The following is a 25,856-nucleotide window of genomic DNA, read 5'->3' as shown; positions in this document are numbered from 1 at the left end:
ATACTGCTGTACAGGTTCAAACCTTGCCAGACACGTCTAATGATTGGGCAGTTTTAGTTACTTCCTTTTCAGGACAAATAGATAACCATTATCCAAAACATCCAATTTTACAGTTTGCCCAAAATCAATCTGTTGTGTTTCCACAAATAACAGTAAGAAACCCACTTAAAAATGGGATTGTGGTATATACTGATGGATCAAAAACTGGCATAGGTGCCTATGTGGCTAATGGTAAAGTAGTATCCAAACAATATAATGAAAATTCACCTCAAGTGGTAGAATGTTTAGTGGTTTTAGAAGTTTTAAAAACCTTTTTAGAACCCCTTAATATTCTGTCAGATTCCTGTTATGTGGTTAATGCAGTAAATCTTTTAGAAGTGGCTGGAGTGATTAAGCCTTCCAGTAAAGTTGCCAATATTTTTCAACAGATACAATTAGTTTTGTTATCTAGAAGATTTCCTGTTTATATTACTCATGTTAGAGCCCATTCAGGCCTACCTGGCCCCATGGCTCTGGAAAATGATTTTGCAGATAAGGCCACTAAAGTGGTGGCTGCTGCCCTATCATCCCCGGTAGAGGCTGCAAGAAATTTTCATAACAATTTTCATGTGACGGCTGAAACATTACACCATCGTTTCTCCTTGACCAGAAAAGAAGCCCGTGACATTGTTACTCAATGTCAAAGCTGCTGTGAGTTCTTGCCAGATCCTCATGTGGGAATTAACCCACACGGTATTCGACCTCTACAGGTCTGGCAAATGGATGTTACACATGTTTCTTCCTTTGGAAAACTTCAATATCTCCATGTGTTCATTGACACATGCTCTGGCATCATGTTTGCTTCTCCTTTAACCAGAGAAAAGGCCTCACATGTGATTCAGCATTGCCTTGAGGCATGGAGTGCTTGGGGAAAACCCAAACTCCTTAAGACTGATAATGGACCAGCTTATACATCTCAAAAATTCCAGCAGTTCTGCCGTCAGATGGACGTGACCCACCTGACTGGACTTCCATGCAACCCTCAAGGACAGGGTATTGTTGAGTGTGCGCACCGCACCCTCAAATCCTATCTAGTAAAACAGAAAGGGGGAGTCAAGGAGGCTCTACCCGAAGTACCAAGAGTGTCTGTGTCTATGGCACTCTTTACACTCAATTTTTTAAATCTTGATGCTCATGGCCATACTGCGGTTGAATGTCATTGTTCAGAGCCAGATAGGCCCAATGAGATGGTTAAATGGAAAGATGTTTTATGTAACAAATGGAAAGGACCGGATCCTATTTTAATAAGATCCAGGGGAGCTGTTTGTGTTTTTCCACAGAATGAAGACAACCCATTTTGGATACCAGAAAGACTCACCTGAAAAATCCAGATTGACCAAGGAAATACTGATGTCCATCATCTTGGTGATGTCCAGGGCGACAACAAAGGGAGAGCAGTGTTGGGAGATACAGAATTGGACAGCTAAATTTGAACAGACCCTTCGAAAATTGAGACTTGCCATCATTCAGGTCAACTCCACGCACTTGGACCTGTCCCTGACCAAAGGATTATCTCCTCAACATTTTCCTTCTTTAAAGAATGGGTGGGGGTGTGATTATTTGGAGCTACACTTTGCTGTGGATTAGTGTTGCTTCTCTGGTTGGTCTGTAAGCATAAGGCCCAAACTAGGAGAGACAAGGTGGTTATTGCCCAGGCGCTTGCAGCACTAGAACATGGTGCTTCCCCTGATACATGGTTATCTATGCTTAAGCAATAGGTCGCTGGCCACTCAGCTCTTGCACCCCACGAGGCTAGTCTCATTGCATGGGATAGAGTGAGTGTGCTTCAGCAGCCCGAGAGAGTTGCACGGCTAAGCACTGCAGTAGAAGGGCTCTGCGGCATATATGAGCCTATTCTAGGGAGACATGTCATCTTTCAAGAAGATTGAGTTTCCAAGTGTCCTTCCCCCAGGAAAAACGACAGGGGACCAGACCAGGACCCCTCCGGGTGATGAGCCTGGGAGGAGGTTTTGTGTATGGCTCCTTTACCTGCACACTGGGGATTTGACCTCTATCTCCATTCTCATTATAATGGGTGGCCTATTGCTCTTAAATAAAAGAAAAGGGGGAGATGTGAGCAGCCACCCTCACATTTGCCATTACAAGATGGCGCCGACATCCTGTGTTCTAAGTAGTAAACAAATAATCTGTGCATGTGCCGGTGTAGTTTTCCACTCCATGTGCTCTGCCTTCCCCGTGACGACAACTCGGTCGATGGGCTGCAGTCAATCAGGGAGTGACACGTCCAAGGCGGAGGACAATCCTCTATAAAAGGGAAGGGGTTTTGCCATTCGCTTCTCTTCTCCTCTGCCTCCTGAAGAAGTAAGCAATAAAGCTTTTGCCGCAGAAGATTCTGGTTGTCCTGAGCGTGTTCTTGCCGGTGGGGACAAAAGCTCGGGATACAACTACATGATGGTTTTCCTTTTCTGAATTCCTTACAATACATGCTGATTATCTGCTTATCTTCTATGTTGCTGCACTGTGCTCTCTTTTGGATGGCAATATTTTTCTTACTGGTTGTGTTTATTACTCACCCTGATAAGATTCTTAACTTTTCCTCTATTTATGTCTGCTCTTACTAGATGATTGGCACCTAAAGATTCCCTCTTCTATGAAATTCTCAATGCCCAGATCTCAGGAGCTGTTTTCTTTTGCTGTCTGTAATATAAACAACTTACACTTAGATAACTAACTCCATTTTAAGGGTTTCCTTCCTAACTGTAACCACAATGTCCTTTTGGATGAAGTATGTGCATTTCTCTTTTTATAAAGGTGTCCTGAAAAAATTAATGTGCAATCAACATCTGTTAAGTGACTGCTAGACTGTGAGGAAAACTCTTCATAATCTTATGTCAAAATAATAGTCTGGCCAATTTATTGAAAAGAAGGAAATTATTTTGTTAAAGTGGAAAAAATAGGCTTGGTTCAACTATCCTCAGTATTCTAAAACCAACTTAGATGCTACATGAACAGCACAGCTCCCACCTCGCCAATATCCCTGCATCTCCAGCATTTCTTCATCTATACTGTGTACTCAGGCTTTCCTCAGAAATGCTCACTGTCCTGTCCAGCAGGAGTTAGTTATTCCGTGGGTTGAGAAGAACCAGGGCCTGAAAGAGAAATGAGCAGAGAAAGGGAAGCGAGACCGAGTAAAGTGTTGTCAAGGTCTGTTTAATGAAGGCAAAGAGCCAGGTTATAAGCACGCAGTGAGAGAAAATAGGGAGGGGTCGAGGGGGTATAATAAAGCACAGTGAAAGGGATGGACATCTGGGGCAGATAAAGATTACAGGCTTCTTGCAACTTATCTTGGAATGTCGGCCCTAAAACTATCCCGGGCAGCCTTCAAACATTCTGCAGTTTATCTTGGAGTGCCATAAACAGTCCCAGGCACCAAATGGATACATGGAGGAGTAGGTGAAGCTGCCTTAATCTAAGCAGTTCTAGGCGCCAAGTGAAGGAGGGAGTGAAGCTGGCAGTCTCAAGCACCAGGTGGAGGCAATGAAGGAGGGGGTGACATAATTCCCTTCAAAGGGTCAGCTGGATCTTTAGGGTGAGAGTAACTGCGGGACTTAGTTTCCCATGGCTTGGTCTCTCACATCTCCCCCTTTTTTCTTTATTAAAGTTGGGGGTGACCACGAAAAGAGGGTCGGTGAAGCACCTGTCTTAAGCCTTTTTTCGGGGTCCATGTCCAATTACCGTGATAGCTAGGCCTTTTCAGGTCCTAGGTGGGCAAGGCCCCTGTCTTAGGTAATGTGAGCTGCCCCCACTCCCGGCACCATTTCTTATTCCAATGACTTGATCAGGCCACTGGTAGTTGTGGTGGGCACCCAGGCAGTTGACTCACAATAATCCTGTCATTGGGTAACCTTGCAGCTGATAGGCGGTGTGCATCTGGCTTGTGGCACCACAAGATCCCGTCATTGGTTACTCCACAGCTTATGGCCCTCAGCCACTATAAGATCTGGAGGTCACCCCATCCATCATTGTCGTTTCCACAGCTTATGGTACCAATAAGTCTCCGTTTCTGCAGCAAGGGTGGAGAACTGGAGGCCAATGGCTGCCCTCTCTGCATTGTTGGATGAGAGGTCTTCAGCTGAGTCTCCAATGACTAGTTGATGGTAGTGGACTGCAACTGTTTTGTTCAAGGCAGAATCAATCTGTGACTTAACAAAACTGATTATTCGATTGAAGGCCCAAGGACCAAAGGAGACAAGGAGAAGTAGTCCCAACACAGGTCCCAAGAAGGGAAGGAGAAAAGGCAAAGCCCCATTCCAAAGACTCCACATGGGGTTATCAAAAAGCTCTTTATGTCTCTTTTCTAACTCCTCTTGATGTTTTCTTTCTTCTTTTTTTTAATTTTATTTTTTAATTACATCTTTTCCTCAATTACATTTCCAATGCTATCCCAAAAGTCCCCCATACCATCCCCCCTACTTGCCTACCCACCCATTCCCATTTTTTTGGCCCTGGCGTTCCCCTGTACTGAGGCATATAAAGTTTGCATGTCCAATGGGCCTCTCTTTCCAGTGATGGCCGACTAGGCCATCTTTTGATACATATGCAGCTAGAGTCAAGAGCTCTGGGGTACTGGTTAGTTCATAATGTTGTTCCACCCATAGGGTTGCGGATCCCTTCAGCTCCTGAAACATGAATAGGAACACCACAGGGCCAGCAGGCTTGTTCACCCACTGGGGCTAGGCAGGAGGCGCCTGCATATTTATTGGACTTACAGCCAATGACACAGACCTCGGAGGTCCAATCACCCCTGAAGGAGCCTGTGGACTGTTTATAGGAAATGGCAGTAAAATACTTGTGACCCTTATGAAAGCAGGTTGTGACCCGATTGTAACAACCAGAATGCATTTGGGAAACAAAATTACATTTGGCAGGGCAGGTGCCATTGGGTCCCACAGGGATGGACTTTGGTTTATCTCTGCAGACCTGCCATCCCTGTGCCCTGCCTGTAAGTGAAGCGCTCCACTGTAGAGTAGCGATCTGGTTGCCATAGTCCACTGTATATGAGGATCCACCAGAGAGTGTCAAGGGCCCATTATGATTGCCCCTACATGACTGGCAGGGCTTGCCATAAAGGCCAGTCAGAAAAGTTAGTCTGTCTGTGGGTTGGTCGAATCCAGCTCTGACTGCAGCCAGGGAAGCCAGGGTGAATGTAATGATCCAAATCGCCATCTGGAAGATAGAAAAGGGGAGGTTTTCTCAGGGTTTTTCTTCCCTGGATGAGTTATATGGTTTTATTAGGCGCTCTGGGAGCCATCTAGCATTTTGGGCTCCTGAATCATAAATGCAAGCATGTCCTTTGCCCCATATAAGGATCGGATCTGGACCTTGCCATTTGTTGGACAAGGGATCCCTCCACATGGCTTGTACATAATTGTTGGCAGTTGAGGGATGCCAAAGGCAATCTGCGGCAGACTTGCCTTCAGTGTCGTATGTAAGAAAATTTAAGACAAATAGTGCATGATTCAAGAGGGTCTTGAAGTTGCCAGATTGGGGATATAGAATTCCTCCCCCAGACTGCAATTTAAAGAGCATGTTTTTAAGGGTTTGATGAGTCCTTTCTACAATGCCTTGGCCTTGGGTGTTATAGGGAATGCCAGTAATATGTTTGATGCCCATCTGAGCACGAAACTGTTTAAAGCTGGAACTAATATATCCCGGGCCATTACATGTCTTGAGGATCTTGGGTTGTGGTGTAAGTGCCAAGCAGGAGAGAACATGACTGATAACATGTTTAGTGGCCTCTCCTGTCTGTAAAGATGCACAGATAAAACCACTAAATGTATCAACAGAGACATGTATATATTTTAACGTTCTGAAGGGGGCATAGTGGGTGACATCCATCTGCCACAACTCACCAGGAATTAGTCCACAGGGGTTAACTCCCACATGTGGCTCAGGTAAAAGGGTCAGGCAGCCCTTACACTGCCGGACAATTTGTTGCACCTGTTCACGGGTGATGGAAAATTTAAGTCTCAAGGTATGGGCATTAAGATGATGTAAATCATGGGCCTGTTGAGCAGCAGCAAGAGAAGTGGTAGACAAGGCAGAAGCCACTACCTGGGTAGCCTGATCAACTATACCGGTACCTTCAGACAGTGGTCCAGGCAGGCCAGAATGAGCACAAATATGGCCAACAAAAAAAAGGAAAATTACGAGCAAGAATAAGTTTTAAGTTTAACAAACAATCGTATTGGTAGAAGGACGAATATATGGAACAGTTTCTAGAAGAGGAACAGAGGTGGCCACATAAGCACTATCTGTATACAAGTTAAAAGGGGTTTCAGGCAGGAGTTCAAACACTTTAACAATAGCTGCCAGTTCAACAAGCTGCCCTGAGGAAAAGTCTGTCATAAAATGTGAGACTTCTCCACCAATGCTGAAGGCAGCCACACCTGAGGAGGACCGTCAGTAAAGGCTACCACAGCCCCAGCAATCGGGCCTGGCTTTGTTCTTTTTTGGGAAAACCACAGGTGTCCTGTGTAGGAATTGAACTAATTTATCAGCAGGATAATGGTTATAAATCACACCTTGGAAGGAAGTGCAATTAACTGCCCAGTCATCATTATTTCGAATTAGCCACTGGACCTGGGAGGCATCATGGGGAGAACAATAATATCAGGATCTTTGCCAAAAAGCCTAAGGGCAGCTTCTCTGCCAAGACGCAGAATATGGGCAACCACCTGAGGATATGTTGGTAGCACCCTAGAGGGAGAAGCTGGCAGATGGACCCAAAACAGAGGTTTAAGTTGCCACAGAAGGCCAGTGGGAGAAAAGGGAGTAGGGAAAACAAGGAACTGGAGGGGGAGTTCTTGGGAGAAATATCCAATGTTTTGTTCATTGATGGCCTGTTCTACCTTGGCCAATGATTTTTGTGCCTCATGGGTCAGCGTATGTGGGGAGGAGGGATTTGAGTCCCCTTGCAAAATGTCAAACAAAGGTTTTAACTCTCCTGTTGTAAGTTTCAGATAAGGGCGGAGCCAGTTAATATCTCCTAACAGACGTTGAAAATCACTATGAGTCTGTAAGGAATCTCGTCTTAATTGTGAAGAGCAAAAACTTATAATTTTGGGTCTTATAGCATTGTGGTATCTACGTTCAAGAAATTCAGGGCTGAATGTTGTAAAGAATAGATCCAGGCAGGTCCAGGCACAGCCAGACCCACCCTGTAGCTGGGAACGTCCAGCCATAAAAGATGAAAAAAAGAATGCAAGAAATGGCCAGGGCTATCAGGGCTGACCAAATGGCCATCTGGCAGGATGGCGCCTCCCGGGCGGCGCCTCCCTCTAGCCCACCATAAATCATACATTAACCAGGTGTCCTGCTGACCTTGATAAGTCCCAGGCCCTTGTGCCTCCCTATGCCTTAGCTGAAACGTACTACCCTGTTAACTTGTAATCTCCCCGCTGACATTTGAATAAGTCAATCATGTGTAACCACGCCAATTCTTTCTACTCCTCCCTTTTGGTTTGTGATTTTTGCCTTTATAAGCCTCTAAGAAGTTTGGGTCGGGGTCGAACTCCTCTGCCCCTTGCGCAGTGCATGAGTCTCGACCACAGCATGCTGGCTTGAGCACTCCTTTGTTGTTTGTGTGCCTCGTGTGGTTACAGCAAGTTCGGTCTCAGCGTCTCACTGGGTGCGCGCCTTCCTGAGACTTGAGTGAGGGTCTCCCCTCGGGGTTCTTTCAACTGAACCTTCTGGGAGAGAACTTTATTAGGGAACAATTCAAAGCCCAAGAATAAATGAGGGGGGTGAATCTGAATTTTCTCGGGGGAGATCTGGAGTCCCCGACTCTGGAGGGCATTAATAAGTTTTTGGCCAGCACAATAAAGTCGGCCTTCATCAGGCCCTGCAAGGAGAATGTCATCTGTATAATGTATGATATATAAGTCAGGGTAAGACATCCTGAAAGGATCAATTGTCTGAGCCACATACTTTTGGCAAAGGGTGGGACTATTGGCCATGCCTTGAAGGAGGACCCTCCACTGAAAACTGGGGGAAAGGCCCAATACAATTGACTATGGGGAGGCTAAATGCAAAACGTTTTCAATCTTCAGGGTGAAGAGGAATGGAAAAGAAGCAATCTTTTAAGTCAATGACTAATTTAACATGTCCTCTGGGAATAGCCACTGGAGAGGGAAGCCCAGGCTGAAAAGCCCCCATGGGGACCATGGTCTTATTGACCACTCTAAGATCTTGTAACAATCACCATTTGCCACTTCGTTTTCTTATAATGAATATTAGTGTGTTCCAGGGTGATGTGAAAGGCTCTATATGCCCAGCAGCCAACTGTTCCTGCACTAACTCTATGGCCACTGACAGCTTTTTGACGGGGAGGGACCATTGGTCAATCCAGACAGGGGAGTCATCTTTCCACATAATCTTGTCTGCATGGCGTGCAGGGGGAGGGGGGCAATGGTCCTTAGGAAAAATGGGTATTATAACCTAAACCTGCACGATCCACCTTGGGGGTGGCCTCTATTGGTGTAGGCCTCCCTTGGCTGTTTTTACCCAGTCCCTGTCCAGGTAGATAGCCCTGGGACAGCATTTGTTGAGCAATAACTGCATTGGGACTGCACAAAAAACTTTCATTTGAGAGAGAATATCTCTTCCCCAAAGGTTAACAGGTAGGCCAGGAACAGGCTGAATGGAGCCAGAATTTCCCTCATTATCTTCCCAAGTCAGCAGTTGTGAGCTCTGGAGAGTATTTTTTGATTGTCCAGTTTCTTGCAAGTGGGTTAAAGAGGCTTGCAATGGCCAGGCGGTGGGCCAGGCACTCTGTGAGATTACAGTGGAATCAGTGCCTAGTCTAAAAGGCCCTCAAAGCTCTTGCTGTTTATCTTAAGGTGGAGCATAGGGCGGTCCCTGGTAATTGCTTGGACCCAGAGTAAAGATCTGAAGAGCCTGGCTGCAAGGAGCCATGCTGTGCACCTATTGCTGGGTGGGAGGTATCTAGAGGCAGAGGCAGGGCTTGCCCTAGGCGTTGCCCTGTGAATACCCATACAGGGCCTCTAGGGGCACTAACTAAAATCTTAATTTCTCCAGTATAATCATTGTCTTCTAGAGAGGGGTGGACGGTAAGTCCCTTTAAGGTAGTGGAGGCACGCCCCAGAATCAAAAAATAAGTATTAGGTGGAGGAGGCCCAGAGACCCCAGTGGACAGGATCTGGATGCCATCCTCAAGTGCCAATATTGAGTCAGCAGGGGCACACAAGTCCAGTCCTGCACTCCCTGGTGTGGCTCTGTAGAGACTAGAGGCTGGTTTGGCTTCTGGCTGTTCCCAGTGGCCGGAAGAAATGAGATGGGTTGGGGGCCCCAGGGCTGGCCCTGCCATCTATTTCTCTGAAGGGGAGGCAGAGGAATTCCAGAGATGTCTGCTTTAGATCTACAGCCACTAGCCCAGTGTTTGCCCTTTCAGCACTGTGAACAAGGGGTTTTGGGCGGCGCAAGGTGGGTGGCGGCAGACCCCCCTGAAGGCTGAGGGACATTAGCGAGAGAAGATGACAAGGGACACTGGCGGGCAAAATGCCCAGGTTGGCCACATTTAAAACAGTTTTTCTGTGGGCCTGTCTGCTGAAGAGCCATACCAATAGCCATTACAGGTTGAAGTGCTGCGTCCATTGCAAGATGGACTGTTTGAGACATCTTATGAGTAAAGGTATCCACATCACAACAGAGAGGAATCATCTCATTAAGGTCTCTGTCTCTAAATTTACCGCACAAAACAGCCTTACAGGTCGAATTAGCATTCTTATAAGCCAATTGTTTAATAAGCCTATTGTCTGCACTTTAATGCCCTAGAGTCTGCTCTGCAGCCTCAAGCAGACAACTCACAAATTCACTATAGTCCTCTTGGGCCCCTTGAATAGCTTTAGTTAGGGGCGTAATAACTGAGCCTTTTGCTGGGATTGCTCGCCAAGCACTGAGCGCTGCGTTGGCAGTTTGAGCCAGGAGGCTAACAGGGAAGTGTCTCTGTGGCGCCTCTGCTGCGTATTTGCCTTGACTGCCAAGCTTCTCAAAGGTCCAAGCGGTGCTTGAGAGGAGACCTCTGGTTAGTTGCTGCAATAGACTGGCACTGATCAAGGAAGTCTGCTTTCCAAGACAAAAATTGCCCGCGGGTCAGAACAGATTGAACCACCTTCAGCCATTCACCAGGAAGCAGATGCCCACCTCCTGGGATCAAGTCTAGCACAGAAAGAGTATAAGGAGCATTTGCCCTATAGGACTGCACCACAGTATTAAGCTCCCTCAGGTCTTTAAAGCGCAGCCAGCAGAACTCTGTCTGCTGGGTGGGAACAGGCGCTCACTCCTCAGGCTCGCTCCCTATATCACTCACTCTCTTCCCCACTGTCAGCTTCATGCTCGCTCTCAGACCCGGTGGAAAGGTCAGGCACCACTATCCTACCTGCGGGTACAACTTCTGTGGAGGCAGATTCAGCTTGGGCAATCGGGGAGGAGTCCTCTGAGTGGAAGTTGGAGGGTCATAGCTGGCGGCTCCCGTGGAGCGGTTAATTACAGGGAAAGCCAGCATTTTAGATTTTATGCCCCAGGAGCTTTCTTTTTTTGCACAGCCCAAGGCTGTGGCTGGGGGAGGGGCAAGGATCATTTCCTTAAAGGATGCCTGAAGTGCAGTGAGTTCTGTCTGTAGAAAGGTGGGTGTACTGTTTCTGGAGTTGTCAAACTTCTTGTAACCCCCGACTTGAGACGAAAGTTTATCCTTGGCGTCTATGAGAGTGGGGACAGGCAATGTCGGAGGCCAGGGGGTGGGTGCACAAATTGGCGGAAGGGAGGGAGGGAGCCCGTGCTGAAGCGCTTGGCTGCCAGTACAGTTTACTAGGACAAGCCACCTCTTCCCCCAAAATGTCTGCGTCCCTAGGACCTAGAGGCCCCTCAGCCAAGGGTTTTTAAAAGACTGGATTGATTAGTGGCCTGTCTGTAGGAGACGGATCCACTGAGAGAGGGGCGGGGTAAATAGAAGCCTGTGGGGCTTCAGGCCTGTCTGTAGTTATTGAAGTAGGTTTCTTGGTGTGTGTGTGTAGCTCACTGAAGCCTCCCGAGACAAGGGGCAGAGACAGTATTCCACAAGCGACAAAAGTTGCTGCTCCTGAGGATCATCAACTGCACTTTCTACTACATCATGAGTAAGTACCCAGTAGGTGAAAGCATTTGCAGGGACAACATCGGGGCCCTGCCTGGCCAATATATCATTTAGTTTTCGACCTACCCTTCGCCACTGTGTACGATGTATCTCTGCCCCGTCAATTATAAACCAGGGGCAAGCTTGATCTATAAAAATAAAAAAGTTTATCAAATCTCTTAACTCAAACTTCCCTTTCCCTGAGTGAAGTTTTCAGGTCTCTGAATGAAGACCGCTTCCTTTGACAGTTTAGTTCCCATTTCTTAGCGGAGACAAATCACTCACCAAGGACAGCTTCTCCTATGAGCGGGAGGAGCACTCCTCAAAACAGTTTATTCTTCTAGAAGTTCTATGATGAACTTCTCTTGGAGCTAGTCTGGGGTCTCCTCCGAGCGAAGGTTTGTGTCTTGAGCCCCACTTTAGGCGCCACTTGTCCCATCCAGCAGGACTTAGTTATTCTGTGGGTCAAGAAGGACCAGGGCCTGAAAGAGAAATGAGGGGAGAGAGAGAAGCGAGACCAAGCAAAGAGTTGTCAAAGTCTGTTTAATGAAGGCAAAGAGCCAGGTTATAAGCACACAGTGAGAGAAAATTGGGGGGTGGGAGGGGTAAAGGGGGCGCAATAAAACACAGTGAAAGGGATGGACATCTGGGGCAGATAAAGATTACAGGCTTCTTGCAACTTATCTTGGAATGTCTGCCCTAAAACTGTCCTGGGCAGCCTTCAAACATTCTGCAGTTTATCTTGGAGTGCCATAAACAGTCCCAGGCACCAAACGGAGACATGGAGGAGTAGGTGAAGCTGCCTTAATCTAAGCAGTTCTAGGCGCCAAGTGAAAGAGGGAGTGAAGCTGGCAGTCTCAAGTGCCAGGTGGAGGCAATGAAGGAGGGGGTGACATAATTCCCTTCAAAGGGTCAGCTGGATCTTTAGGGTGAGAGTAACTGCGGGACTTAGTTTCCCATGGTTTGGTCTCTCACAGCTCACCAAATTTCCTTGCACCCTCTACAAACAAATGCAACTTATTCCTTCTCCTTTTCTGAAAAATGGTCCTTTAACCTTAATAAAACCAAAACTAGTGTTTATAGCTTTGGGGGAAAAATACCTTTTTCAAATAATACTTTTTCTTTTCTCAAAAAGAAAACCCATACCTTCTCATCCTAACTCAGTCAGAAGCAGGCTGATTTCAGGTCCATCCTGCCAGGAGGGCAGTTCCTTCCCTCGGGCTTTTTGTTTGACACTAGAAACTGAAAATTGTTAATCAGCTTTGAAGGTCAAGTGCCACCTTGAGACATGATCTTTTTTCAGATGTCTTGATTGTTGATTTGGCCCTGCTGCTTCCCATCCCATGCCAATGGATCCTTTAACAGTACTGTAAAATAGCAACTAAGGCAGTTCAGAGACTGGTAGGACTCATCTGTACACCAACGCCTTTGAACAAATTGACTTGAGTAGAGCTGCCTTACTACAATTTCCCACAGCACTGTAGCTACTGAGTAACACTAGTTGCTCTACAATTTTTAACTTCAGTCATTATTTTCCTAATGTCACTGTCTTAGTTAGGGTTCTACTGCTGTGAACAGACACCATGACCAAGGCAAGTCTTATAAAAAAACATTTAATTGGGGCTGGCTTACAGGTTCAGAGGTCCAGTCCATTATCATCAAGGTGGGAGCATGGCAGTATCCAGGCAGGCATGGGGCAGGCAGAGCTGAGAGTTCTACATCTTTATCCAAAGGCTTCTAGTGGAAGACTGACTTCCAGGCAACTAGGGTGAGGATCTTATGCCCATACCCACAGTAACACACCTACTCCAACCAGGTCACAACTATTACAACAAGGCCACATGGTGCCACTCCCTGGTCCAAGAATATACAAACCATCACAGTCACTGACTGAGCATTCTCTTTTAAAGCTAACTTCCCCATCCTCAATATACATGCTCTGCTAATAGTTCCTGAAATGTTTCAGTTATGACCATCCCTTAACACTGGGTATATTTTTAACTTGTGGACAAAGACTTACAGACAAGTGGAAAAAGTAAGTTCTCTTTACAATCCAGAACTCATTTTTCAATATGAGTCTTGATTATATATGAGGGGATATGATCCCCTAGTCCTCCAAAATTGTCCATTAGAAACCCAAGAACCAGTAGCTTTCTTACTTCTTTAATTCTCCATAAGACATCAATTTTATGCTACTGTGTGTGTATGTGTGTGTGTATTACTGTATACATGTATTTTCTTTCTTAAGTTAAAAAAAAGAAAAAAGAAAGAAAGAAAGAAAGAAAGAAAGAAAGAAAGAAAGAAAAACTTCATTCGCCTATGTCCAATATAGGCATCTAGGTATATAGTTACAAATTAAAGGCCACAAATACTTCCCAAGAAAAATCATTAAAAAAAATCAGCTCCTCCTTTCACATAGCACAGCTAGCTTTCAAAGCATGCCAGATAAGAGAAAGGTGTCGTCCATGGAGACAGGAAGGCTGAGCTTTTCCTTTTTGGATGATATCTGAGATTTATTGGCAGTTCTAGTAAAATATGTAACTTCTCATTCATTCTAAGCAAGGCTCCCCCCCCAGCTTTTCTTCAAATAACCCCTGTATTCTTCCATTAGAATTGGGGATTTTGAATATCAGGGTTTTGGGTGATAAGCAGTCACTTTAAATCATTTATTGGCTATGTGGAGAAGAAAGAATATGGGAGGATGTCAGAAATGGTGAGTGAGAGAGAGAGAGAGATAGTTCATTGGACACACTGGAAGACAGCAAGCATTTCAAAGCTGCTTTCAGTATCCCACGAAGGCCCAAACTGCTACCATGGTGAGGGCAAACACTGGTAGCAGCACCATAGTTACAGGAACTCCACTTGGCTCTCCTTCACCTCCATGTACAATAGGTCTGTTCTGCACTGGTAACCTGTGCTGTACTCTCAGGGACACAGCACATCCAGCATTACCGAAGAGGTCTACAGCATCTTGGTGCAGCAGGTTCTTCAGATCTTTGTCATTTACTGAGAGGATCTTATCACCCTCCTGGAGCCACCCATCCTGGGCCACAGCCCCATCCTCTTTGATGTGACTGACATAGATGCCACTGTCCTTGGACACATACTGATGATCTGTCCCACCGACATTGTTGAAGTCCAGCCCCGAGGGTCCTCTCATCAGGTTGATCTTTTCCTCCATGACTAAATAATCCACCCGTCTGTTCATATCTGACTGCTCTCCGGGTGGAAACCTGGGGTCAGCGGGTGCCCAGAGCAGGTGAAGGTGAATCAAGCTCTGCACCGCCTCCCCAGCATAGCTTTTTCTATTTCTATTATTCTTAGATTTGATCTTTTCATTGTGTCCCAAATTTCCTAAATGTTTGGGGTTAGCAAATCTCTACACTTTTTTTTCTGATGTGTTGATATCTTTTATGCCTGAGATTCTCTTTTCCATCTCATTTTTTCTGTTCGTGATGCTTGCATCTGTAGCTCCTGATCTCCTTCCTAGGTTTTCCATCTCCATGTTTCCTCTATTTGTGATTTCATTATTGTTTCTATTTCCATATTTATAACTTGGACATTTTTCTTCAATTCCTTCACCAATTTGATTGTATTTTCCTGTATTTCTTTCAGGGATTTATTTGTTTCCTCTCTAAGGGCCTCCTCCTGTTTTCCTGTCATTTCCTGTATTTCTTTAAGGGAGTTATTTTTATCCTCTTTAAAGGCTTCTATCGTCTTTGAGAGATGGACTTTTACATCAGAATCATGCTCTTCGCGTATGTTAAGGTGTCCAGGGCTTGCTGTGGTAGAAGAACTGGACTCTGATGGTGCCTAAATTACATTGACTTCTTTTGTTTATGTTCTTCAACTTGCCTTTCACCACCTGATTATATGTGATGTTAACTGTCCTGGGAATCTTGAACTGGAGCAGTGCATTGGCTTCTCTTGTTTATGTTCTTCAACTTGTCTTTCTCCATCTGGCTATATGTAGTATTAACTCTCCTGGGATTCTTTACTTGGAGCATGCCTCCTGGGAGGCAAGTAGTGCTATCTCTGGTAAGGGTACACCTCCTGTGTTCAAGGTTAGAGCAGGCTTCTAGTGTCCCTAGATAGGTCACTCTCCTGCGTTCCTGGTTAGAGCAGTTCTCCTTGGAGACAGGAAGGGCTGTCAGGTGGGAGACCCAGCACACTGATCTGCCACAGGTGCAGGTGGAGTTTCTGACCAAAAGGAAGATCGGAGTTATTTCTTTCCTAAAAAGCTAATGATGGAGGTCTGTAGAGATGACTCAATGATTAAAAGTGAAAGAAAGATGAAATTTCAAGACCTATAAGTCATATAAAGTACTCAGAAATTGCTGGTTGTTTGTGAGCCTAGAGGCTGCCTGGGGCTGAGAAGAAAGAAAAACAAACCCGGGTATGCCCCATAGTTAAAACATTCCTGGGAACAGCTTAACCTTAAAGATAAAGAGGAATGTGACGACATAACAGAGCTATCTAAACTGAGTCAACAACTCACTCAACTCTGACACCCTGCACGTACATGTAATTTTTCTGCTGATGTTTGAATAAGCCAATAGTGTGTCACTATGCTGAATTCCATACCCCTAAGCCCCTTACCCCATAAAAACCCCTAGCTTTCGAGCCTCATGGCCCACATCTGTTATCTCCTGTGTGGGATGCATGTCGGTCCAGAGCTCCATCATTAAACTACCTCATGTAATTACATCAAGGCCTTTTTGTTATTCTTTGAGTGCCCGCCAAATCGGGAATTGAGTGGGAGTTTCCCCAGTAGGTTCTATCATTTGGGGGTCCCACCGAGATCTGCGTGACACCCAGGAACCCCGAAAGACCCCTTGGAGGTACGTTTGTTTGTGTGAGTCTTGTATGTTGTCTGTTGTCTAAGTGTCTAAGTGTGGCACTGCTGACCTTGTGTCTTGGTTTTTCAGTTCTGATATTCTGTATTCTGGCAGCTGCCACTGTGGACCGTGAGGACCTAGTGGCTGTGGGGGAAAGACATTCTAAGACCCTGCAGGCTACAGCCTTGGAAGACGTTCCAAAGGTGACCCTGGAGGAAGTGCCCAGGGTGAGGGACAGTCAGAAAGGTCTGACTGTCATCTGGCAGAGTGAGAAAAATAAGGTGCTTTTTCTGCCAGAAAGGGAGTCGATGTGGAATCTGACCCCTGTCAGGAAGTCACGTTTGGCTGATTGTATAAGTCCAGGAGCAGACTAGTGTGCTTAGATATACTGGTGTTTTTTTTCTCTGTTGCTGTCTTGTTTTTGTTTGTGGTTTTTGTCATGGGACACACCCACTGTACATCGGAGGTAAAGTGGAATCCCTCCCTGCCTGTCTGTCTGTATATCTGTGTGTCTGTCTGTCCTGTTCACATGTGTGTCCTCCATTAGACCACCTTCTGATTCTGTTTTGCTTTTGGTTTGTCTGGTTTCAGGTCTGGTTTTGGTCCCAAGGAGTTGACTGATTATCTTGGTTTGGTTTTAGGCTGGTCTCAGGTTCTGGAGGCCTTCCCATGGAGAGAGGTCCATTTGGGTTGGTTGCAGTGACAGTGAGATGTGCCAAAATGTTGCAGGTCACAACGCTGGAGGATGCTTCAGTGTCAAGTTGGGAAGTTGGATCTGAAACAGTCCTTCTCAACCCAGCAGCAGATAGGGTTCAGTACATGCCTGGAACAGATAGTGCCAAGCTTCTCTGGAAATCGCGTGTAAGATGCCCTGTATTGGTCTTGCTTGTGTTTGTCATTTCTGTGGTACTCTGATTCTATGGTGGATGCCTGAAACGGTTTCTGTGTGTGTGTTGTGTGTCTCTTTGTGTTTGGACTTGGACTAAAAACTAACAACTGTTTTTGAGTTATGCCCTCTGGAATAAGCCTAAGAATCCTGTCAGATCCCTATGCTGACCACTTCCTTTCAGATCCTCAGCTGCCCTGCCTCCCACTCCAACTCCAGGGAGCAGCCAGCGGGTCACAGTTGTCCTGCCCATGGACCTGGAGCCTAGGGAGAAATAAGTTCTGGAAACCTGGAGCAAAAGAGGGGTGGTCCCTGAGAAGTCAGTGGCCCTTGATGTTGTAGCTGTTGAAGGGGAGATAGAGGAGGCTGTGGGAGTGGCTGGCCAAGAGCACCACGGGTTCCCTGGCTGCTTCTCATTTCCCAGTCCCCTGCATCCCGTCTCTTGTTAACAGAAAAAGTGCTTTCACTTTGAGATATCAGTGGCCCGGTGTAGCCAGCTGTGAGAGCTGCACTCCCTTCCCTGTCCTATGTGTTTTCACTTCTAAGGCGATTCCGCCCTGAGCTGCTGGCAGTGAGTCTGTTCCAAGCTCCAGTGAGGGAGGCATCCATCCACTTGGGGCTTCTGTCCAAGGTAAGGAGCACCTGCAAGTCTAACTGCCAAGCTCTGATGGGGGTCTCGTCTCTGTGGGACTAGAAAGTGCCTCAACAATCTGACCGAGTTAATAAGAAGTTACAGAAGTTAAGAGAAGGACAGGGTAAGTTGGTAAGAAAGTTAGCGTAAGTCGATAAGAAAGTGCAGAGGAGGAGAAAGGAAAGAAGGATAGAGGTCTGCAAAGAAGTAAGCTAAGAGCAAAGCTTCAGCAGACTCAGGATAGATCAATGGCAGTGAGGAGAAGTAAAAATAGAGATGAAGGAGATTAGAGAGGTCTGAAATGAGAGAGATACTCTGAATGAGAAATATTTAGAGGAGAAACCAGCAAATAAGAGACAGACAAGAAGAAGAGTTAAGGAAACATGAGGCTGACAAAGACAGAGACCAGAGTCAGAATCAGAGATGTGCAGTGAGACAGAAAGATAAACCAGGGTAGAGTCAAACTATGAGAGAAGATGAGTGACAGGATATAGATGTGATAATTAGATAACATCCAAAGGAAGCAAAGATAAGGAGGAGGAACAATATATATATATATATAACATTGCATGAGATCTCCATTACAGTTAGGAAACAGGAGCAAAGAAAGGTAAATAACAAAGACTAGAACCCAGCAAAGTGGCACATGCTAATAATGCTAGCATTTAGAAATGATCTGTAAGAAACAGGAAGCCAGGAAATTAAAAAGAGATAAGAGAAAAGAGAAAAACTTAAATGAAATGCTGGCCACAAGAGTCAGGAAAACTAGAGAGCTTAGATAGTACCTGGAAACAAAAGAAAGCTTTTGGCTAAAGATCAATGTGTTTACTGTAAAGAAAAGGGGCACTGGGTGAGAGACTGCCCCAACAAAAAGAAGAGGAGCTCCCCTCATGACCAAACCCTCACCTGTTCGTGGCTAAAAGTAAAGAGATAACAAAAGGGGTGCTAACACAGAAGCCGAGTCCTTAGAAGAGGCTGGTGGCCTACCTGTCAAAGAAGCTAGAAAAGAGGCTGTGTTTCATATTCCTCCACCGACCAGTGCAAAACAAGTTAGAAATGTTCCTGGGCCCTGCGGGCTTTTGCAGACTGTGGATTCCAGGTTTTGCTGAATTAAAGAGATAAACAGCCCTTCGTATAGAGAAATAAAAGAACAACAGGCCTTTAATGCTATTAAGACTGCCCTAATGTCATCCTCAGCTTTGGGCCTCCTAGGTGTGACTGAGAACAAAGGTATTGCTAAAGAGGTTCTTACTCAGAGATTGGGACCTTGAAAAAGACCTGTGGCATACTTGTAAGAAATTAGACCTGGTGGCTGTAAGATGGCCTGATTGTCTGCACATAGTGGCTTCTGGTCAAGGATGCAGATAAATTGACTCTGAGACAAAACTTGGCGCATGCCCTAGAAAGTGTGGCTCAACCCCCTGACTGATGGCTGACTAACGTTCTTGAAAACATTATCCAACTGTTCCCCTGACCGATGGACACATTATCTGAGTTTTGTTTGTTTGTTTGTTGACTGAATGAGTGGCCTTTGCTACCCTACTGCCTGAGACTTCACCTACTCATCACTGTGCTGACATTCTGGCAGAAGAAACTGATACTTGAAATGATCTGAAGGATCAGATCAGCCTTGGCCTGAGAGTTCGATTTGGTACAGGGATGGCAGTAGCCTTGTGATTGAAGGTAAGTGGAAGGTGGGGACAGCAGTGCAGTGGTAGATAGAAAGCTAAACTTGTGGCTTTGATACAAGCTCTATACATGGCAAAAGAGAGGTCTACATTGAAAGCAGGTATGCTTTTGCCACTGTATAGAGCAATATACAGACAAAGAGGGCTGTTGACATCTGCAGAGAAAGACCTAAGATGCTGTGGCTAAAAGAAATTAGATGGCAGATCTAACCACCAAACAGGCATCTCAAAGAGCAATGATCCTGACAGTCTGAAGACTATCAAGTTATAGACAAATTAAGACTGGTAAAAGAAACCCTGTATAGAATAGTAGAAACTGAAGAAAGAAAACTAGTCCTCCCATGGGAAGACAGACCTGACATCTACTGAGAGGTAGACTTTACTGAGAAAATTATGTGTATGAATACCTTCTGGTTTTTGTAAACATTCTCAAGATGGATAAAAACTTTTCCCTGTAAAAATCAGGCTGTTCAGATAGTCATCAAGAAGATTATTAAAGAAAAAATTTCCAAGGTTCAGAGTGCCAAAAACAATAGTGTCAGATAATGGTCCTGCCTTTGTTGCCCAGGTAAGTCAGGGTGTGGCCAAGTATTTAGAGGTCAAATGAAAATTACATTGTGTGTACAGACCTCAGCGCTCAGGACAGATAGAAAAAAATAGAACAGAACTCTAAAAGAGGCCTTGACAAAATTAACCATGGAGACTGGCGTAGACTTGGTGCTCCTTCCCCATACCGTATTTAGAACTGGAAATACTCCCTCTTGATTCAGTCTTACTCTTTGAGATCCTTTATGGGGCTCCCATGCCCATCACTGTCTTAAATGATGAGTTTAAACCTACATGTTTTTGTAATAATGATCTGTATGCTAAATTAAAAGGCTTGCAGGTGGTGCAGAAAGAAGTCTGGTCACAACTGGCTACAACAAACGAGCCGGGTACCCCAAGGACATCTCACCAGTTCCAGCCAGATATCTGATCTACGTGTACCTACACGTAGATCAAACCCTCAAGCCTCACTAGAAGTGTCCCTGCCAGTTCTGTTTACTATTCCTTCTTATTCTGTTTTTGTTACAGCTTATGGTCCTCCAGCATCAATACCAACCTATAGTTAAGATAGAAAAAGAGTATGATTTCTATTCTCCACATAGATATATAGACTTCTGAAATTCTAAGATTAGAATTACTTAGTAGAAGAAGAGGGGAATGAAAGAAAGATGAAATTTCAAGACTTATAAGTCATATAAAGTACTCAGAAATTGCTGGTTGTTTGTAAGCCTAGAGGCTGCCTGGGGCTGAGAAGAAAGAAAAACAAACTCGGGTATGCCCTGTAATTAAAACATTCCTGGGAACAGCTTAACCTTAAAGATAAAGAGGAATGTGAGGACATAACAGAGCTATCTAAACTGAGTCAACAACTCACTCAACTCTGACACCCTGCACGTACATGTAATTTTTCTGCTGATGTTTGAATAAGCCAATAGTGTGTCACTATGCTGAATTCCACACCCCTAAGCCCCTTACCCCACAAAACCCTCTAGCTTTCGAGCCTCGTGGCCGACATCTGTTATCTCCTGTGTGGGATGCATGTCGGTCCGGAGCTCCATCATTAAACTACCTCATGTAATTACATCAAGGCCTTTTGTGATTCTTTGGGTGCCCCCCGAATTGGGAATTGAGTGGGGGTTTCCCCACTAGGTTCTATCAAAACACTAACTGCTCTTCCAGATGTCCTGAGATGTACTCCCAGCAACCACATGATGGCTCACAAACATCTTTAATAGAATCCAGTCCACTCTTCTGGTGTGTCTGAAGACAGCAACAGTGTCACTATATCCATTAAATAAATACGTAAATAAATAAATAATCTTTATTTATAAAAACTACCAATGAAGAGAAAATTGGATATTGCCAAAGTTCTAATGAGAAATAACAGTAAAATTTCCCTTCCAAACAAAAAATATGATTACCAGAAAAGTTTAAAAATGAGAGCAAAATAACTACACTTTGAATTCAAAGGTAATTTATCTTGAAAATACGTTTGCTGTTGCAGCCGGCCTGCGGCTCACAAGAACGGGTACACCTGGGAGGCAAGCCGGGGCTGAAAAGAGAGTGGAAACTAGGTGGTTGAGAGAAAAATGGAGTCAAGATTCCTGATCAAAGCTCAAATATTTAATGGCAAATGAGCTTATAAGGGGGGGGGTAATTCCCGCCAATTCATCCTTGGAGCCTGGAACCAGCTGCAGGATAGGGTGTAGTCTCCGGAATAGCTCAGTGGCCTCCCAGCAGGTAGCAGTATATTGAAGCGGAACAGTGGCAGTGTCTGAACAATAGAGTGATCTAGGGAGGCAGGCTCCACCCTAGGTAATCTCCTTAGTGGCAACAAATCAAGGTCTGGCTCAGCCTGCTTCAGGCTGGGGGGAGGTTACAGTTTGCATTAAATTAACTAACATTTATAAAAGTGAAGGAAAAATTGAAATATTATAATTATATAAAAATACTAAACCTCAAACAAATGGGGACACAGGAAAAATTACACAAAACAATCAGAAAATACTAACATGAAGATAATAGGATGGTTACTGTGTATGCACTTGGGATAAAGCATGCAGTCAATATGGTTTGAAAAGGATAGATAAAAGGGAACCATTCCATTTTCCTGTCAGAAAAGAAACATTTCTTGAGAAGTAAAGACATACTCTGAAAGTTAATGAGTCATAGTTTACAAAACAAAGGGCAAATAGAACCTGTAGTATTTATATAAACAAAATGAAATCTATTTAAAAGCATAAAATGTGACAAATGATGAAATTATTTATTAAAGGAGACAGTTTTAATAAAGAATGGGCCTTAGTTTCCTGTCATCTTTACTGGATGCTGAGTAACAAAGGCAGACAAGGCTGGTAGGATGAGAATGGGTTTTCACTCACCTTCATGCTCATCCATTGCTGGCTGGTAAGAGGACACCTGTTCACTAGTCTCCTAAGGAAGATGCAATATCATTGGTATTACAGGTGATGAGGTTAAAAATAAATGCATTGCACTTAAACTGTAGACAATGATCTCGTGTTCCAGAGACCTCAGCTGCAACTGGTAATCTGAAGTTTCTCAGTACCTCTCCCTCTCACAAAGAACTAACATATTTGACACCTGGACCATAAAAGAAAGATGTTTTTGTTAAGTTCTGGACCACTCTGGGAGGAACACGAATATGTGACTAATGGTAATACACTTGTAGATCCCCATGCTGCATTTTCCTGATCTTGAATGTGCAATCTGTACCTGATCCACTGCCACTGAACCTTGATTGGACTCCATTTTCCCAGTTAGTTGTACCATAGATCAAGGGCTAAGGAGATTTCCCTGGTTTCTGCTGGCACCAGCTTAAATAACTGCTAATGTCCTGACTTCCCTGGCAATTGAGACTGATTGTCTGAACCAGAGAGGCAGACATGGGAGATGGAGTTATCTGGACGTCACATCTAGCTCCTAGAAGAGGAGACATAATGAATATCCATATAGGTAAGCATGGTAAAAGAATACCTTCCCCAAATGCCAGTCAATACTAATCACAGTATAACAGTGAAATTCCAATTTTAGTTTATTTTACCTGGAAACCAGAGCAACAGGAACCCAAGAAACTGAGCAGAGGCCCTCATGTCCATGCTGAGTCCTGATTGCAATGACAATGGCAGAGTATGATGCTATATGAAGAGGTCCCCAAGGCTGTGCATTGAGAACATGCAAATCATTGGGAACCAGAAATTGTTGGGAACAGGTGCAGGACTTACTCATCTCAGCTGTTAACACAAGCCCTGAGTCCCCAGACGCCTGAGGTCAAACCACTTATATGTCTCCAGAGAATGAATCTCTTTTGAAAGATTTAAAATTATACATGACATTTCTAGTGTATGTACTCTCTATTTTGAATAATATATTTTGAAGATATACTGGGGTAATATAGAAGAATATCCTGCTGTCAGGGAATATACAACAAAGAAGAAACAATTAGATCTTTAACTCACTCAAATAATTCTGATTGGTTGAAAAATAGTATGTGTTCCCCTGTGAAGTGTTTGGAGTAGTCATTTCTTGAAATGAAAAGGACAATTTATCATAACCACTTTCACTAAATTAAAACATGTGGGTTTACAGCATTAACTTTGCTAATACAGTTCAAAAAGAGGAACACAGCACATGGGAATATAACTCCTTGATCTGAGCAACCTGTGTCACTTGAAGTAATGCCTACATGTGAAGATGGAAGTGCTTTCATATATACTGACTAAATGGGTGCACCTTTTCCTCAGCTTCAGATCCTCCACATGTTGGTTTTCTACTATTTTCTACTCTTCAGCATAAAGTGCTGACTAGTGAGGACAGACTTGAATACTGTCACAGAAAACAGTTCATACACGGCTCTGCTGTGTATACAAATGATATTTTCACCTTTCATTCTTGAGCAGTGAATACAGAAACTGTACTTATTCAAGCAGCATTATCACTGTATGCTTGAAGCAACCTAAAGATTTCCTGAAGCTAGGGAATCCTTGGTATCTTTTAGAAACATATCTGTGAAAGGCCAGAGATTGTGTCACAGAATTGCAGATGCCTAGGCATCATGACTCCAATGTATTGTTTCTGGTCCTGGATTGAAATAAAGTACAGTGGTAGAGGGTGCATGTAGAAGAGAAGCTTTCTTTTTATTTGAAAGGTCTATTGTAAGGTTTATTAATTATATATACTTTCATGATTTTTATAAATATTATAAAATGCTTATTGTGAAATTATAACACTTCATGTAATATACTTTTTTTGTGATATACTTGTTTTTAATTAGGTATTTTCTTCATTTACATTTCAAATCCTCCATACCCTTCCCCCACTCCCCCACCCACCCACTCCCACTTCTTGGCCCTGGTGTTTCCCTGTACTGAGACATATAAAGTTTGCATGACCAATGAGCCTCTCTTTCCACTGATGGACGACTAGGCCATCTTCTGATACATATGCAGCTAGAGACATGAGCTCCAGGGGGTACTGGTTAGTTTTTTCAAACATGAAAGAAATATACTGTGACCTATAGTACTGCAGGCCAAGTGCTAAGGACAAAAACAAAACTAAATAACACCCCCCCCAACTTTTCTACATAAGCACTCTGTAATTACTTCTGTTCCTAACTAGGTGCAATTTCTCATTTTCTTCTACTTCTTAATGTTTCCTAATGGTATATAAATGTACTTATGAATGAAATTTCAATTTAGGCACTTAGGAAAACATTACAGATTCAACTCTAACACTACTTCTCTAGCCCCCAAATACTCATCTTCATTTTAAAATGAAAAAAAAAAATTGAGTAAATTTTTGACTCTGGTAGTCCTTACAACTCCTGATTTTTTAAAAGTGAAGTCAAACTCCCAATGAATAACACAAGAAATGATTTTTATCAATAAGATCATGTAAAATCTGCATGAAGAGAAGTTGATTGTTGAATTAAAGGTTGGTAATGGTTCAATTAATGACAACTATTAGAAGGAGGATATTCTGTGTGAATCTAGTCTGTGCTACATGTAGAAATCCTGTCTCAAAAAGGAAAGAAATAAAATGGTAGAAAATGAGCTTTTAACTGACAATGGAACATGGTAAAGATTCCCATTTCTAAAAGAATATATAAAAATATCCCAAGCAACAAGTGAATGAAAGCAAGACCATAACCAAGAGTGTAAGGATCAAATCATGTGTCACCATATCTACTGTGCAGAACACAAGGGGATTAACATAAAACAACACAAACTTGTACAGTCATAAACTTATGATCTTTTCCTCTCTAGATATATTTTCTGTCTTGAGTTGCCTTCATATTCTGCCTATACCTTTCATCAAATTCGGTTTTCTTGACAACTATTTCTTCATAGAAAATCTGTCGTATCCTTTAATTCATTACCAGAAATCTACCCATTGCCTTCAGAAACTACCTATAGGGATTTCAAAGATGTCACATACTATCTAGCCTCAGAGACATTACAATGAGATTTTGGAGGAGAACTTTTTTTACCCCAAAATGGTTGCATTCTCTATTTCTCCAACATAAGCATCAAGTGGCAAAGACTCTGTAGTTGTACAAAGCTCCCGACCCTATGACAGACAGGAGGCAACAGAGTGAGTGAACCAGAGAATGAGGACACAATAATCCTTCAGGTCTATGCACTCAGGGTCATACAGTATAACTCAGTCATCTTCCTTCAGAACCCACAGACTCCAAAAGCAATATCACCTGCCGAAGAGGATTTCATCCACAAGCCTGGGACACACATCAGACCTGAACGGTAGATAACTCTTGAATTAAATACTTCTGCTACATTTTTGCTATCTGGATAGGTGAGAATCTAAATATTAATAATCCGGAGGAGACCAATGTTTTCTACTTTTTTCTTTTTATTATTAATTCTTTGAGAATTATAAAAGGTGTCTTTTGCTCATATTTATTCATAATCCGTACACAACCAATTTCACCCAAAATCATCACCTTTTCCTACATTTCTTGCCTTATTTTGTCTCATTTAAGACATGTTAGGTTTATAGGATCTCCTAATTTGTGGAGGCAGTGTGTCAGAGATTTAAGTGA

At 43.8% G+C, this 25,856-nt stretch overlaps 1 non-coding gene and 1 pseudogene across 1 annotated transcript; one reads left to right on the top strand and one right to left on the bottom strand.

Annotated features, from left to right (window-relative positions):
- The first annotated feature begins 13,172 nt into the window (after positions 1-13,172).
- Positions 13,173-13,293, top strand: LOC115030294 (small nucleolar RNA SNORA40). The gene has a single exon (XR_003835881.2). It is a non-coding gene; the product is annotated as a small nucleolar RNA SNORA40 (small nucleolar RNA).
- Positions 13,294-13,961: 668 nt separating this feature from the next.
- LOC110288110 (synaptojanin-2-binding protein pseudogene) lies at positions 13,962-14,489 on the bottom strand (annotated as a pseudogene).
- Positions 14,490-25,856: the final 11,367 nt, after the last annotated feature.

This window comes from Mus caroli, unplaced genomic scaffold, assembly GCF_978045245.1.
Source record: "Mus caroli unplaced genomic scaffold, Mus_caroli_1 scaffold_17, whole genome shotgun sequence".
Taxonomy (NCBI): Eukaryota; Metazoa; Chordata; class Mammalia; order Rodentia; family Muridae; genus Mus; species Mus caroli.
The sequence above is the reverse complement of the archived record's forward strand: the minus strand, read 5'-3'. Positions and strand labels throughout refer to the sequence as shown.